The 15,013-nt window shown below is 34.6% G+C and overlaps 1 protein-coding gene across 2 annotated transcripts in view; it reads right to left on the bottom strand.

Annotated features, from left to right (window-relative positions):
* pag1 (phosphoprotein membrane anchor with glycosphingolipid microdomains 1) overlaps positions 1 to 11,743 on the bottom strand; it is a 65,476-nt gene extending 53,733 nt beyond the window's left edge. For both annotated transcript variants that reach the window (XM_048201334.1, XM_048201333.1), the window contains exon 1: positions 11,481 to 11,743. The gene's annotated coding sequence lies outside the window, so the exon portion shown is untranslated. The remainder of the gene's footprint in view (positions 1 to 11,480) is intronic.
* Positions 11,744 to 15,013: the final 3,270 nt, after the last annotated feature.

The raw sequence follows: 15,013 nt of genomic DNA on the forward strand, positions 1-15,013 counted from the left end.
TTTTTTTTACTGGTTCGGTTAAGACACACCCCATAATTCAAGTGCAATGGAGCAGTATCAGACTCACATTCTGCCTAGAATATGAGTATGACGAAGTCAGGCTATAATTATATAGCTAGGCCTAAAACATTATTATATTATTATTTTATTGTAATAATTGTTTGGCATCCTAAAACACCTAAAACGATATAGACTTTATATCACAACTAAAAAGAAGAACTAAAAACCCTCGTTAATGTCCAGGTACAAGTTAATGCTGTATCTTTGTTCTTTGTGCACACTGTACATGGGTTGAAGCTCTTCATTTTGAGCTTCCAAAGTGCACCAGATTGATGCATTTAACCTTAAAATGTACTAAATTTTCTTCCGGGGGTGCATGCCCCCGGACACCCCTAGAGGAGGTATACAGAACATTTTAACAAATTCAAGTGGGAAATAATGTAGCCTACATTTTATGAACTTTACTCAAAGCTCCTTTCATGTCAGTAAAATGTCATTGGACAAAAGTTGTAATTTTGTACAGTATAAACAGCTCATGAAAATGTTATTTATCTCATATTTTGTAATGTGATTTTTCAAAATAGTGTAATAGTTTAATACTTTTTTGTAGTTAGGCCTACTGGCTAGTTATTTTGGTGAATTGTATTAAAACCAGACCAAAAAGCCTAATAATAAAATTAAATCATAATATTTATTAATGTAAAATGTGAAACTCACAACAATGAAAAATGTACTGTCCCCGTTTTTTAATTAATAGATAATAACAAATTAGATTTTGGTGGTATTTTGACCACTCGCATAGGAAATGTCCCCGGTTTCCATTTCAGAAATCTGGTCACCTTACTTTTAGAGGAGGCACACCTTCAAAAAAAATGTGGCGTTACATTGCACGCGTTGTGTGACGCTCTCGCCGCCGGCGGTGTGAAAAGTGACAGGAAGTCATTCATTTTCAATGTGAGCCGGCGGCGAGCTCCGGCGAGAGCGGCGCGGCGCGTCCTGGACGTTGAGAGCGTCGAGGAGAGTTGAAGTCAGGTCAACTTTATGGTAATGAGCTATGACGCGGTTCGGCGGCAACCAATCGGAATGTACAGGTCCTCGCTTGAGAGGATTCTGATTGGTTGCCGCAACTTGTCATTCACTTTGACCCTCCCGCCGGCGGCGGTTTGAACGAACAGTACTGAAATGTATATCAGTTCATGGTTTGTGTGTGTATAAGAGAGAAAGAGAAAATGTCAGTATTTCATTAAGACTTGAGAATAAATAAACTGCTTAAGTATTGTAGATCTTGTAGTATTAATTTTCACATGCAGTTACACATTGTCGGTTAAAAACAAGAAAGTGGCTGGTAAAAACATTGAGTGGCTGGTAGATTTTGAAATCCACCAGCCACAGTGGCCGGTGGACAAAACAGTTAATTTCCATCCCTGTTTCTGGGCATTGAAAAAGGGAGTGTTATTGCTGGCGATGCAGGCCTCACTGAATCATCGGATTTGATCAAAAATATCTTAATTTGTGTTCCGAAGATTAACGAAGGTCTTACGGGTGTGGAACGACATGAGGGTGAGTAATAAATGACATAAGTTTCATTTTTGGGTGAACAAACCCTAGAAAAAGTTTGAGGCATAATTGGCATGTTACCAATCAATAAGAAGCATAATTATGCCTCATTTTGTCTAAATTCTAAAGCAGCATCGCATGTATCCTTTGAGAAGAAGACAATCCCAGAATGCATTGCAATGGTGGACAGATGAAATGTACTAATTTTTTAATTCAGTACTGACAAATATTGATAAAAAAAAAACTCATCTAATGAAAAAATTACCACGGACCATGTCATCCAAAACTGCACTTATTTGATCAAAAATACAGTAAAAAATGTGCAGTAATAATGTGAAATATTATTACAATTTTAAATAATAATTTTCTATTTGAATATATTTTCAAGTATAATTTATTCCTATGATGGCAAAGCTGTGATCCTTCAGAAATCATTCTCATATGCTGCTTAAGATTATCAATAGTGCTGAAAACAGTTGTGCTGCTTAATATTTTTGTGGAATGAAAAGTTATTTTATGAATAGAAAGTTCCAAAGAACAGCATTCATTTGAAAACATAATAAATGTCTTTATTGGCACATTTGATCAACTTAATCTGTCCTTGTTGAAAAAAGTATTGATTTATTTTTTAAAGAAATATTACTGACCCCAAATCTGTTTGTCAATATAAAATATTTCAAATTAGCAATAAAATCTTTTCCTGTTCTAGCCAATGTGAAAATTATCCAAAAAGGCTTTTGATCTTTTAAATAAAAGGCGTCACATAAACAATGTTTATGTGATTTTTTTGTGAGTTAAGGTTCAGAAACTTCCTGTCTGAGTAGAGCTTTTATAAATCAGTCCCATATGAGGTTGTATTTCAGTTATGAGGCTGCCTAGGTAGATGGTATGCAGTGAGGCACTATAGGTATTAAGAACAGAGCTACTGTCTCTGTCTATATAACAACAGTACAAGAAAAACAAAACCGATCGAAATATAGACCTCTGTCTTCTGTATTTAACCATGACACTTACTTGTATGACTCTATTCTGCATTTTTTTTATTGCGTCCTGATCAAACATGTACACAAACATCTCACAGCATCACTAACCACTGGAGAATACATTTAGTTTCACTTCTGCAAGTCATTTCAGAAATGCAAAACAACTCAACTACACATAACGCATTACAAGTAATGCAAGTTACGTAATCAGATTACTTAACTAGTAAAGTAAAACATTACTTTTAGATTAACAACAAAACAATTGACACCTCTCCTGTCCCCATGTTGAGAGAAATCGGGAGTAAGGTTGCACTTCCTTGAGCCTGAGGCTTATTCATTTCACTTTTGGTGTGAAAGGGTCTTTACATTTCAAACAAGCAAGCCCAGCCCAGGTGAGAAAAAGTAAGACAAAAGTACCGCAAGGAATTACTTTCCATAAAAAGTAACAAAGTAACGCAATTAGTTAATTTTTCAGGGAGTAGCGCTATTGTAACACATTACTTTTAAAAGTAACTTTCCCCAACACTGCATACTACCCAGTGCAACATTTACGGATCAATTTCAGCAATAAGGTATTCACCCAGCAGACAGCACTACTGCCAAACTCTCATGCAATTCCTGTTCTCAAAACTACTGTTGATCCAATGTCCAAGTGAAGTGACCAGTCATAAACACACACACACACACACGTTAGTTCTTTGAAGTTGTTTGGGCACAGATGTGGCTAGGGCAGCTCTCTATTAGCTAGCCATTGTTTTTCAAGGCCTTTTATTAATATGCCCTCTGTTGATAATGGCACATTTCCGCAAGAAAGGGAAAAGGGGAGGGTTAGTTAATAAGAAAAGTCTGGTCTGCATGCAGGTTATTACAATATAACATTTCAGCTATAGTCTCCCCCACCACCCCACCACCCATGCAGGATGGCGGCCACCAGATCAGAGTGATCAGGAAGTTTACATCCCCTGGGACAAAGAAATGAATTGAGCGCAAATCGTACAAATAGGGTAGCCAGCCATCCTGCATGGCATAGAACTGTCCGTATTTAAAGGAACAAAATTGCGTTCCCTATTAAATCCATACAGGACACAGTTTGTCCCAGAGTTTGGCAACTTATACATCTGAGTTAGCTTCACTATTTATCATATTTGAATTGGTTTTGCATACATCAAGCGTTGTCATGATACTGTAATTATACATGTAAACTTCAATACAATGAAAAACACCACAGAGAAAACATTGGTCATAAAATTTGAAAGTATTTTCTTAACAACTGAAACTTGAGATTCCTCAGGCCTGATAGCTCTGAGACGGGTTTATAAAATAATAATAATAATAATAATAATAATAATAATTATAACACAGCAATATATTACTATTGTAATTCAACAGCAAAATCTGTAAAATCAAAAATGATTATTTCTTAAATATATTAATTATTTCACTTATGTTAATTTCTTCTCTTGCAAGACTTAAACCCTCATGCCTTTTTTAACTTCCATGGTTAAATGGAAAACTCATTTGTGAAAAAGTAAAAAAATATATATTTTTTAAAATTTATATTAGTTTGCATGTATGTCTGCTTCTGACCAAACAAAATGTTTATATTTGTTTGTATATGATACAGTTTGTATAAATTACCCCAAATTTTCTATTAATTCCCTTTAACTCTAGTAAATTCTCATTAACTTGGAATATTTGCCAAATTCCCCAGCTTAAATTCCCATGGAAAGTTTCTGGAAAGTTTCTGGAAATGTTCTACCTCTCTGCAACCCTAAACATGTCTCATTACAAATCTAGTGAAATTATGTAATCATCTATCCACAAAAACTTTTTAGTATTAGAAATTATGCGAATGTGAAAAACCTTAACTGGTGCACATTGTGCACGCTGCACCTCTACACTAGCAGAGATTTCACAGCATTAACTGTGAACCGAGCCACTCTGACATAATGAAAACACTGGATCGTGAGCTGATTGCATGTAAATTATCACAGTGTCGCTCTTGAATGCCCAACGGACTATATACGTATTAAATTAAAATAAAACTCGCTGTCAGTCGAGAAAGCGCAGGTCGTACTGGTATATCGATAATGTGGAAAATGAGTATTGAAACCCATTCAAATATTCAAACTCAATATGTTTTGAAAAATCTATATTTTTGACAAAACTACAACTGTCAGTGCTAAAAAATTACAGATGAGGTTAAAAGAATATTTGTGTACATTCACAACCAACCCTTTGTCAAGCCCCATCTTAAAATGTTACTAAACAATTCTACCTTAGCAACTCTTTTCTTATGCAAGTCTAAAAAAAATCTGTATGTTTTAAGTGGAATTTTACACAAATTATCCAAAAATCACTTAAAGCAACTGAGTATGTAGAAGCGAAGCCATCAATGGTTTACTTAATTCTTAAATGGCATAAGCGGTATAAAAAAACTGAGAAAAATGGATCTTCCTAAAAAGATAATTCTCTGCTGATCCTGGCAACCCTACTCACAAACCTTGCTCGATAAATGAGCGTAAATGGCTTGTCATTGCAGTTTTCCTTCATTCACATTCCTGCTATTTCAGCAGCACATCAGAAACCTGACTTCACACATTTCTGTTTAACAACACAAACATTGTCTGAATGCAGCCAGTGAGTAAATATGCCTCCCTTCATTTTCTTCTGAAGACGACCAAACAGAAGAGCATTTGTATGGCTCAGTCATGAGCCACAGCCCGCAGGACAGACACTGTAATCTTTGCATCATAGTGTCCACATGGCATGACATTGCACCTGAAATGAAATCATAAGCAGAAGGGGGAAAAACATACACCATCATTTTTCATTTCTCATAAACAGACTGGCTTCATTCTGAGGCTTCATTGGCTCTCTCTGTATGGCTGAATGGTTAGAGGCAGAGAGGCTGAAAACACCTCGTGTGCCATATAAACCCATGGGCAGCATGCCAAACTAACCCCGGTCTACAGCTCTTCAGACATCCCCACAGACCCAGCATTCAGTTGAAAACTCTCTCAATGAAATCAATCATGAACATGAATGTAGACACACTCCCTAAAACCATTCACAGCACTTGTTGCAAGAACATACTTGAATGACAATCCATAAACACTAGTACTACATGAGCATCAGTGGGTAGGTCCTTCACTACATACAAAAAAAATAAGTTTTGATTCGGACATTTGTTGCACTGTATGTTTGTTGTTGTTGCAATTCTTTTGAAGTACTGAAGTACTTTTATGCACTTCAGACAGCATACTCACATTCACAACTTCCACAAGAATGTGAAATGCTATACTTGATAAATCAGACAACCATTGTAGTTCTACTTAGCAATTGTCAGCAACTTGGTTTTGAAACCATGTTTGAGGTATGACTGTGTAATTTATGAGGCAGAACAAAGTCTCTTTACGTAATAATAACCACAGATCTTATTTCACTCATAAATCCGTAACCACTATTTTAAAAACCCATTCGAAATTCCCCAAGGGAACCTATGTCCAAATAAATGTCCAGGTTGGCTTACAAATTGATGCCATTATAATGTCTTTATTATTTATAAAATATTATGTCGTAGAGTTATACCTCTTGCATGGCTCCTGTTTGTTTATATTGTCTGTGTGAATAAAAAATTGTTAATCATAACAAAAGAATATAATCCAAGATTGTCTGTGGCTTTGTTGTAGCTCACTGAAGTCATGATAGGCACTGAAATTTCTCTAATAGTCCAGTTATCTGCAGCATGACCACCCATAAGGGACAGAAGCAAATGACACAGGGTTAAGCTTGATGTGGCACATTATGTACGCTCCCCAGAAGCCTTTTGATTTCCCAGCACCACTCTGATAATTTGGTTTAATTAAATTTGCTCTGTTTTTATGTGAAGGAGTGAGACACTTCCTCAGCAGGAAGCAATTTCAATTTGAGCGGCGTGGAGCGAGTGAGTGCAGTCAACAAGACAACAATGAAACATACCTCCCTGTTATCCAGAGAAAATTGCAATTGGCCCCTCATTCGATAACAGAATGCGACAAGATCAGGCAAGCCCTGTTGTGTCTGAGACCGGCCAAACAGCTAACGCTGTCAACTTCACGTAAAAAACAGATTGAAGCAGAGAATCGACATTCCAGAGTTACATTTTATCGACACAACATGCGAGAGAAATTGGCCACATTCATTATGTGATTCAGGAGTGAAACAACTGACTGCAGCGGCTTCCCATCATTTAACATTTTATGTGTCATTAATGAGTTTTATGTTGGTGTGTCATGCAGCTACTGCAGTTCTTCTCATGTCAAATCATACAAAGTCACTTTATATACACACCTACAATGGAAAGTTTGTACTTTGTAACAAAAATTCGCAATGGCCTTACATTTAAAGAATAAAGCACTTTTGCTACTGTCTGGAACACAGCATGATCTACAACTGAAAATTACATCTAGACAGCATTGTAGCTGTGAACAGCATAGCCTATTACTTATCTCACATGTCTTGGGTCAATTATTAATGCTTTAACTTCACAACATGTTCAATAAATTTTTCACTATATTATGCTAGTTAACCATGTTGGGTGATTCTTCACTTAGAAGTACTTTTGACTTTAAATCTAGAAAAATTACTATGTTCCAGAAACATTTATCACATAAATCATTTATCATTGTCACAAAGTAGTAATAGTTTGGAAAATGGTGTGATGTTAATGACATTTTTTCAGTTTTGTAGTCAGTTAGTTAACTTTAAATATACATAATTTAAAAGAATTTAAATTAAATACTTAAATACTAATCAATTTGTTAATGACATCTAAGAAATCTACTCTAATCTAAAATGAATTATATTTCATTCAATTATATGTTCAAACTGTCACTCTGCTGACCTCATCACTTCTCATTTCTCATCAGAACTAAATATGTATTTTTCAGGAAACTCAATAGTTCTCTAAAATGCTTGCCATGTTTAGTACATGTCAGTTTTTTGGGAAGGTGATTGTTTGTTATTAAAAAACACATGCACGAGAATGAACCTCACTGGTTCTCGCACGCATCAGGCAAACATGCTTGAGCTTTCATTTACCATAACTGATGTGTGAGTTGATGAATGTTTATATGTGAATAAAAGTCTAAATTCAATCTGTTCATCATATTAAGTGATTGTGTCTCTTCAGAAAATTTGGACTAAACTGCTCGATTCATATGGATTATTTTTACTGTCTCTTTATGAACTTTTTGAAGCATCAAAGTAGTAGTTGCAACAATGTAGGGACAGAAATCTCTCAGATTACATTAAATATGTTCATTTGTGTTTCGAAGATGAATGAAAGTCTTGAGGATAAGTAAATGATAAGAGAATTTTCATTTTTGGGTGAACTACCCCTTTAAAGTGCACTTTTCTTTTTGGAATTTTCAATGTGAACACACTAATCACACTATTTATACTACAAAACGGCAAGGAATAGTATGCAAGTATGCGAATTGGGACATACATCATGAATATTCTACTCTTTATTTAGTGCTTGAACACTAGTCATCTGTGTTTCACCACTACTGTGGTGTAATTTAGGATGCAAAACCGTTTCATCCAAACACTTCATCAAGGATATCTTGAATCTCGAGGAAACTTTTCAGCACTTGTTTGTATGCTGTTCTCAGAAACATTATCATCATCAGGAAGCTGTCTCTATTAATGGTGGATTCCGTAATTTGCATTAATCATTTGCATAGACATGTACAGTTTAGTGAAAGTAACATCAGTATTATGAAACATTTGTATTTTAACTGCCACAATGATTTACAGCTTTTCTGCCCAAAATATCTAAAAATAGACACTCCAAAGTCAGACACATTACACACACTGTCCTCAACAACATCTATTTGACAGCAGACAGCTTTTCAACAGTGTGAATTAATCGATAAAAGATAAATTCAACAAATGTTTCTTAAATTCTTTCATGTGTGAAAAGCTGAATGCTAGTGCTTCCTGTTTCCTTGACTACAGATATACTTGGGTCACTGACCCACTGTACCTGCATGTTCTGAATCAAAGCAGCTCAGATTTTTGTATCCTGGTTGTTTGTTCTTTAATGATCATTAGCAGAACATCTGGTTTAATTCAGTTTACTCATTGAACCTCACATCTCCTGCTGTGTATCTTAGCAACAAGCGCTGAACAACAATAACATTAAGTTATAATAATGATAATGTAGAGAATATCCAATATGCATCAAGGATTATATGCCATTAGATCACGGTATCCCCATTGTGTCGCATTTGAGAGGATTTAGCACACCCCCTATAGAACAGATTCCAGCCACAGCTGTAGAAACATCCAAAGATCTGATCAAACATTTCTCAATAGCAAAAACAGCTTCAGACTTTGTAGTTCAAACTAGTTCTGTTCCATTTCAGATTCAAACCCTTTGAGGGATACTTTACTTTCTTTCACTCCCACCCATTCTTTTGACATTTATGAGCAAAACTCCATGAAGCACCAGAGCCATGCTAACCGACATATACTGAATTCAAAAGCCTTCTTCCACTGGTGCTCATTTGCATTGGTTTTGAGAAACAGCTCCAAGGCCAGAACAGAGTCCAAAGTTCCAACAATAAAAACCGCTTCTGACAATGCTTTGTTGTACCAAAGCATGAAATCTGGATTCTGCTATATACAAGAATCAGTCGGGGGAAACTCAAGTGTAAAGGACAGGTGCAGACACAGAGTAAAACCTGCACTGCTGCAGAATCGAGAGTGCCAGCAGTGGAACGGAGCCTGAATCTATGCTCTGCCAACCAGAAAAACACTATCTGCCTAATAAACATGTTAGGCAGGGCTTCTGTCCTGAGTGTTTGACCTCAATCCAACTGTTTTTGTGTCTAGATGCTTCTTAGATGTGGGGAAACCGATGGATTTAAGAAAATACATTGTGATCCTACTTAAAGCTGCTACTGTTGTCTGCAGTCATAGCTGTCAGGGCACTTTTATGTTGCAATAGGCTTTATTTTGTGCTGAGAAGGTACATTTACAGTGAACTGGTATTTACACACTTTGCTGACTTGCAGATAACCATCTGGCAGATCTATGTAATGATGAGTTATGTGTGATATGTGTTTAGCCATTATCATGCGTCTCGTGCACTAACTAATGGCATTACCCTTAGCCCTATTCTGACCAGGAAATATAAAGGTTTCAGATCAGCCGAATAAAATGAGCATGCGGAAAAAAAAGATATGTCTATTTGTTTAAGATAAAGTTGTAGAAGACTAGAATGTTCAATGCTGTTTCAAAGGCATTCACAATGAATGTATGACAATATATTTACACAGGTTACTTAGTATATATTACACAAATCAAAGGTCTTCATTTGCATTTTTATCTAATCATAAAAACATAAATGTGACGTGATGCTCATTTGTTTTGACTGGATGTAAAATTACATCAATATTTCCTCATTTTTGCATTTTGTGGGGCTTAAAGTCAAAATTTTTAAGGTAATGTGACTATCCAGAAATTCTAAAACAAAGTCTCATTAAAATGCTTAAATATTTGATAAAAGAAATATTGGCATTTAGCAGTTTGGTATAATCGTTTATTATTACATATTATATATATATATATATATATATATATATATATATATATATATATATATATATATATATATATATATATATGCATATATTACAGTGAAACCAAAAATTATTCAGACATGTTTTATATTTTTGAAATATTTTTACTAGTGGGTGCAGGACACTATAGTTCATTGATGTATGTTATGTATAGTTTATTTATGTAGCAAAATAAAGTAAACTGTGACATATTATACCCAAAAATTCTTCATACAGTGGACTACCAGTAAAATTGATAAAAATTTGGCACCAAAAATTATTCAGACACTTTGACCTGACCATGTTTTGCTTAAGTGATATCTGACATAATTAAGATGAATTTTTTCTGACACAGTTTAACTCTGAGATCTTGTCATATTTTATTACCATTTTTTAAGACTATAGTGAATAAACTGTATTAATGAATGAAACGTTCAAGGTGTCTGAATAAATTTAGGTTTGACTTTGGTTTAAATTTTGGTTATATTATATATATGTGTGTATATCTATCTATCTATATATATATATATATATATATATATATATATATATATATATATATAAAAAAAATATGTATAAATAACCTAAAAATCATTTAATAAAACCACTTTTGTCCCTGGCTGTCAAGATAATGTTTATTATTATTATTATTATTATTATTATTATTATTATTACATATTTTGGTCTTTTATGAAATGTCTCATCAAATGGAGCATCCAAGATTAAAAAAATATGAAATATATTTTTAAAAAATGCTAATTTATTGAAAGTGCATGGAAAGTATTTATACTTTTTACTGGATAATTACATCACTATACATTTTTAAAGCAAGTAAATCAAAATAATTGTAGAAAGTATTCTCATATCTCATAAATGAACAAATTAAGTGTAGAACTCACTGTCTTGAGATGATTTTTTTTTACACGTTGGAATAATTCTTATGGTAAATGACATGTTGTATTTAAACATCCATGCCTCTTATACAGAGGCAAAGCTGAGAAATCAACAGATGACTCCCGTCTCTATGCGATGATATGTGTAGAATCTCTGAGACACCTAATCATCCACACTTACTCAATTCCATCTCATTCCGTTACATTCCACTTTTCCCTCAATCGGTATGCAAGGAATTCTGTCGTATAAATAAATAGCAATGGGATACAGTGTCCGCCAGTCCTCTCTCACGCGCGCCATACAAAATATCCGAGAGGAGTTGAGTTTATGTAGTCACAGTCTTAACGCACTCATTCTCATTACATATATTTCTCCCTCCGCGCAACTTTTCCAGTCATGTAGTGTTCGGGTGGGTTGATATTAAAGGACCACTTACCCCAGACGACCATCCGTGGATCAGCTGTTTCTCTGGTCTCGAGTTTATATGATCAGCGCAGGTTGTGCGAGCTCACAGCAGCACTCAAACAACATGCTGTATTTACAAACGATCACAGAAGACAGTGCCAGTGAGGCTGGAGAGCTGCAGTGCGCACTGAGATGTGTGCCACACACATACCATTACCGGTCCGGTGCTGCTGTGACTCTGTGCCTGCGATCCTCCGCTAGACTTCACAGATGCAGAGGGGTGGAGTGACAGATCCCAGCAGCGCAGTGTGTCACGGGAGGTGTAGTTCTGCTCATATGGCCACTGCAACAAAGCACCGCAAACGGGTGTGTTCAGGTGGCAGCTTTCAGTTTGTGGTATGGATGGTGTGAAAATGAAAAATAGAAAGAAAACAACAACAACAACAAAAAAAAAAAACTAAGTAACGACATTTTATGTCGTGAGGTTTTTAAGATTGTTGCATTTTAAGCGAGGCCTTTAATAATGTGTAGGCTATATTTCCATATTAATGTTATTTTATATTTTATTATGATGCTTACATTGCAAGGCCATATAAATTTAAGTCAATTAAATATATATATTTTTTATTGATATACAAATCATATCATTAACTTTTACATTACATTTTAACTTGACATATATGTCAGTGTGGGGGGGGGGGGCTAAATGAATGCAACATTTAGCTGAACTTTAGCTTTAACTTATTATTATATTTTAGTTTTTTTGCGTTTTGTATTTTATTGTGTGTATATATTTATATACAGATGTAAATTGCTGCTTTTTTCAAAAGTTAGTTTAGTCTTATTGTTGGAACAGCTCAATAGGAACATGTACAGGGTTGCTAAGGGGGTTGCATTTTTATCATAAAATAATAATAATAACAGTAATAAATAATCTTTATCCAGTGATATATATATTAGGGCTGTCAAGCGATTACAATTTTTCATCGAATTAATTACACAATGTGGCGATTAATCTAATTAAATGCACATCAAATTTGGCTGAAAAATTACCCACTAAAATAATTCATTATTGTGTTTCATTGTGGCTGTAGCTTGTATGCGTTCCGGTCTGTTGTGTTTATGCAGTTTTTCTTCAACCACCTTGTGAATTGACACTATGCACTTATGCACCCCCATACCATCAGAGATGCTGGCTTTTGAACTGAACGCTGATAACACGATGGAAGGTCTCCCTCCTCTTTAGCCCGGAGGACACGGCGTCTGTGAACAAGAATGTCAAATTTGGGCTCGTCTGACCATAGAACACTTTTCCACTTTGAAACAGTCCATTTTAAATTAACCTTGGCCCACAGGACATGACGGCACTTCTGGACCATGTTCACATATGGCTTCCTTTTTGCATGATAGAGCTTTAGTTGGCATCTGCAGATGGCACGGCGGATTATGTTTACCGACAGTGGTTTCTGGAAGTATTCCTGGGTCAATTTAGTAAAGTCATTGACACAACCATGCTGGTGAGTGATGCAGTGTCACCTGAGGGCCCGAAGACCATGGGCATCCAATAAAGGTCTTCGGCCTTGTCCCTTATGCACAGAGATTTCTCCAGTTTCTCTGAATCTTTTGATGATGTTATGCACTATAGATGATGAAATTTGCAATTTGACACTGAGGAACATTGTTTTTAAAGTATTCCCATCTTTACTTCTGAGAGACTCTGTCTCTCTAAGACATCCCTTTTATAGCAAATCATGTTACAAACCTGATATCACTTAACTTAATTAGTTGCAAGATGTTCTCCCAGCTGAAGCTTTTCAAAATTTCTTGCTTTTTCAGCCATTTGTTGCCCCCATGCCAACTTTTTTGAGACTTGTAGCAGGCATCAAATTGAAATGAGCTCATTTAGTGGATAAAAGTGTAAAATTTCTCCCTTTTTTTAACATTTGTTATGTTATCTATGTTCTATTGTAAATAAAAAATTGGCTTATGTGATTTGAAAGTCTTTTAGTTTTAATTTTATTCAAATTTAAAAAACGTCCCAACATTTCCTGAATTCAGGTTGTATTCATTGAAAAAAAAATTCATTAATAGTGTATTATATAATTGAATATATATATATATATATATATATATATATATATATATATATATATATATATATATACAGTACAGTCCAAAAGTTTGGAACCACTAAGATTTTTAATGTTTTTAAAAGAAGTTTCGTCTGCTCACCAAGGCTACATTTATTTAATTAAAAATACAGTAAAAAACAGTAATATTGTGAAATATTATTACAATTTAAAATAACTGTGTACTATTTAAATATATTTGACAAAGTCATTTATTCCTGTGATGCAAAGCTGAATTTTCAGCATCGTTACTCCAGTCTTCAGTGTCACATGATCCTTCAGAAATCATTCTAATATGCTGATTTGCTGCTCAATAAACATTTATGATTATTTTCAATGTTGAAAACAGTTGTGTACTTTTTTTTTCAGGATTCCTTGATGAATAGAAAGAGAAACAGAACAGCATTTATCTGAAATACAAAGCTTCTGTAGCATTGTACACTACCGTTCAAAAGTTTGGGGTCAGTAAGAATTTTTATTTTTATTTTTTTTTAAAGAAATTAAAGAAATGAATACTTTTATTCAGCAAGGATGCATTAAAATCAATCAAAAGTGGCAGTAAAGACATTTATAATGTTACAAAAGATTAGATTTCAGATAAACACTGTTCTTTTGAACTTTCTATTCATCAAATAATCCTGAAAAAAAATATTGTACACAAATATTTTGTACAATTGTACACATTAAATGTTTTTTGAGCAGCAGATCAGCATATTAGAATGATTTCTGAAGGATCATGTGACACTGAAGACTGGAGTAATGATGCTGAAAATTCAGCTTTGCCATCACAGGAATAAATTACTTTGTGAAATATATTCAAATAGAAAACAGTTATTTTAAATTGTAATAATATTTCAGAATATTACTGAATTTTTTACTGTATTTTTAATTAAATAAATGTAGCCTTGGTGAGCAGACGAAACTTCTTTTAAAAACATTAAAAATCTTAGTGGTTCCAAACTTTTGGACTGTACTGTATATACACACAATAGGCTATAAAATGACAATATACTCCAGTGATTTACTTCATAACAATAGCATCAGCATGGAAAAACCTTGAATGTCACTATACTGGACATTATGCAGTGTAACAATTTCACCCAACAGTGCTTCTTTCCAAACACAGTACCCAACCTTGCTATCTGCCTTCCTGGTGAGCATCCAAAATTATAATTAGAACAAGAAGCAATGACAGCAATACTAAAATAACTTTTAACATGCATTATAAAAGGTTAACCCCCTCCCTTGAGGGTTCTGCCTTCGGTGCTTGTAGCTTTCTTTATTTTGGATTTAATGGTGGCAGGAGCATTCATTGTCATTGTTTCAGTAAGGAAAAGAGAAACTTGTTTTTAGAAAGGGCTTGATAGGAAGTTCAGCTTCAAGCTCGTGTCTAAAAATAGTTCTAATGTGTGACCAAACTGTGCTCTTAGTTGTT

This window comes from Megalobrama amblycephala, linkage group LG9 (assembly GCF_018812025.1).
Source record: "Megalobrama amblycephala isolate DHTTF-2021 linkage group LG9, ASM1881202v1, whole genome shotgun sequence".
NCBI lineage: Eukaryota > Metazoa > Chordata > Actinopteri > Cypriniformes > Xenocyprididae > Megalobrama > Megalobrama amblycephala.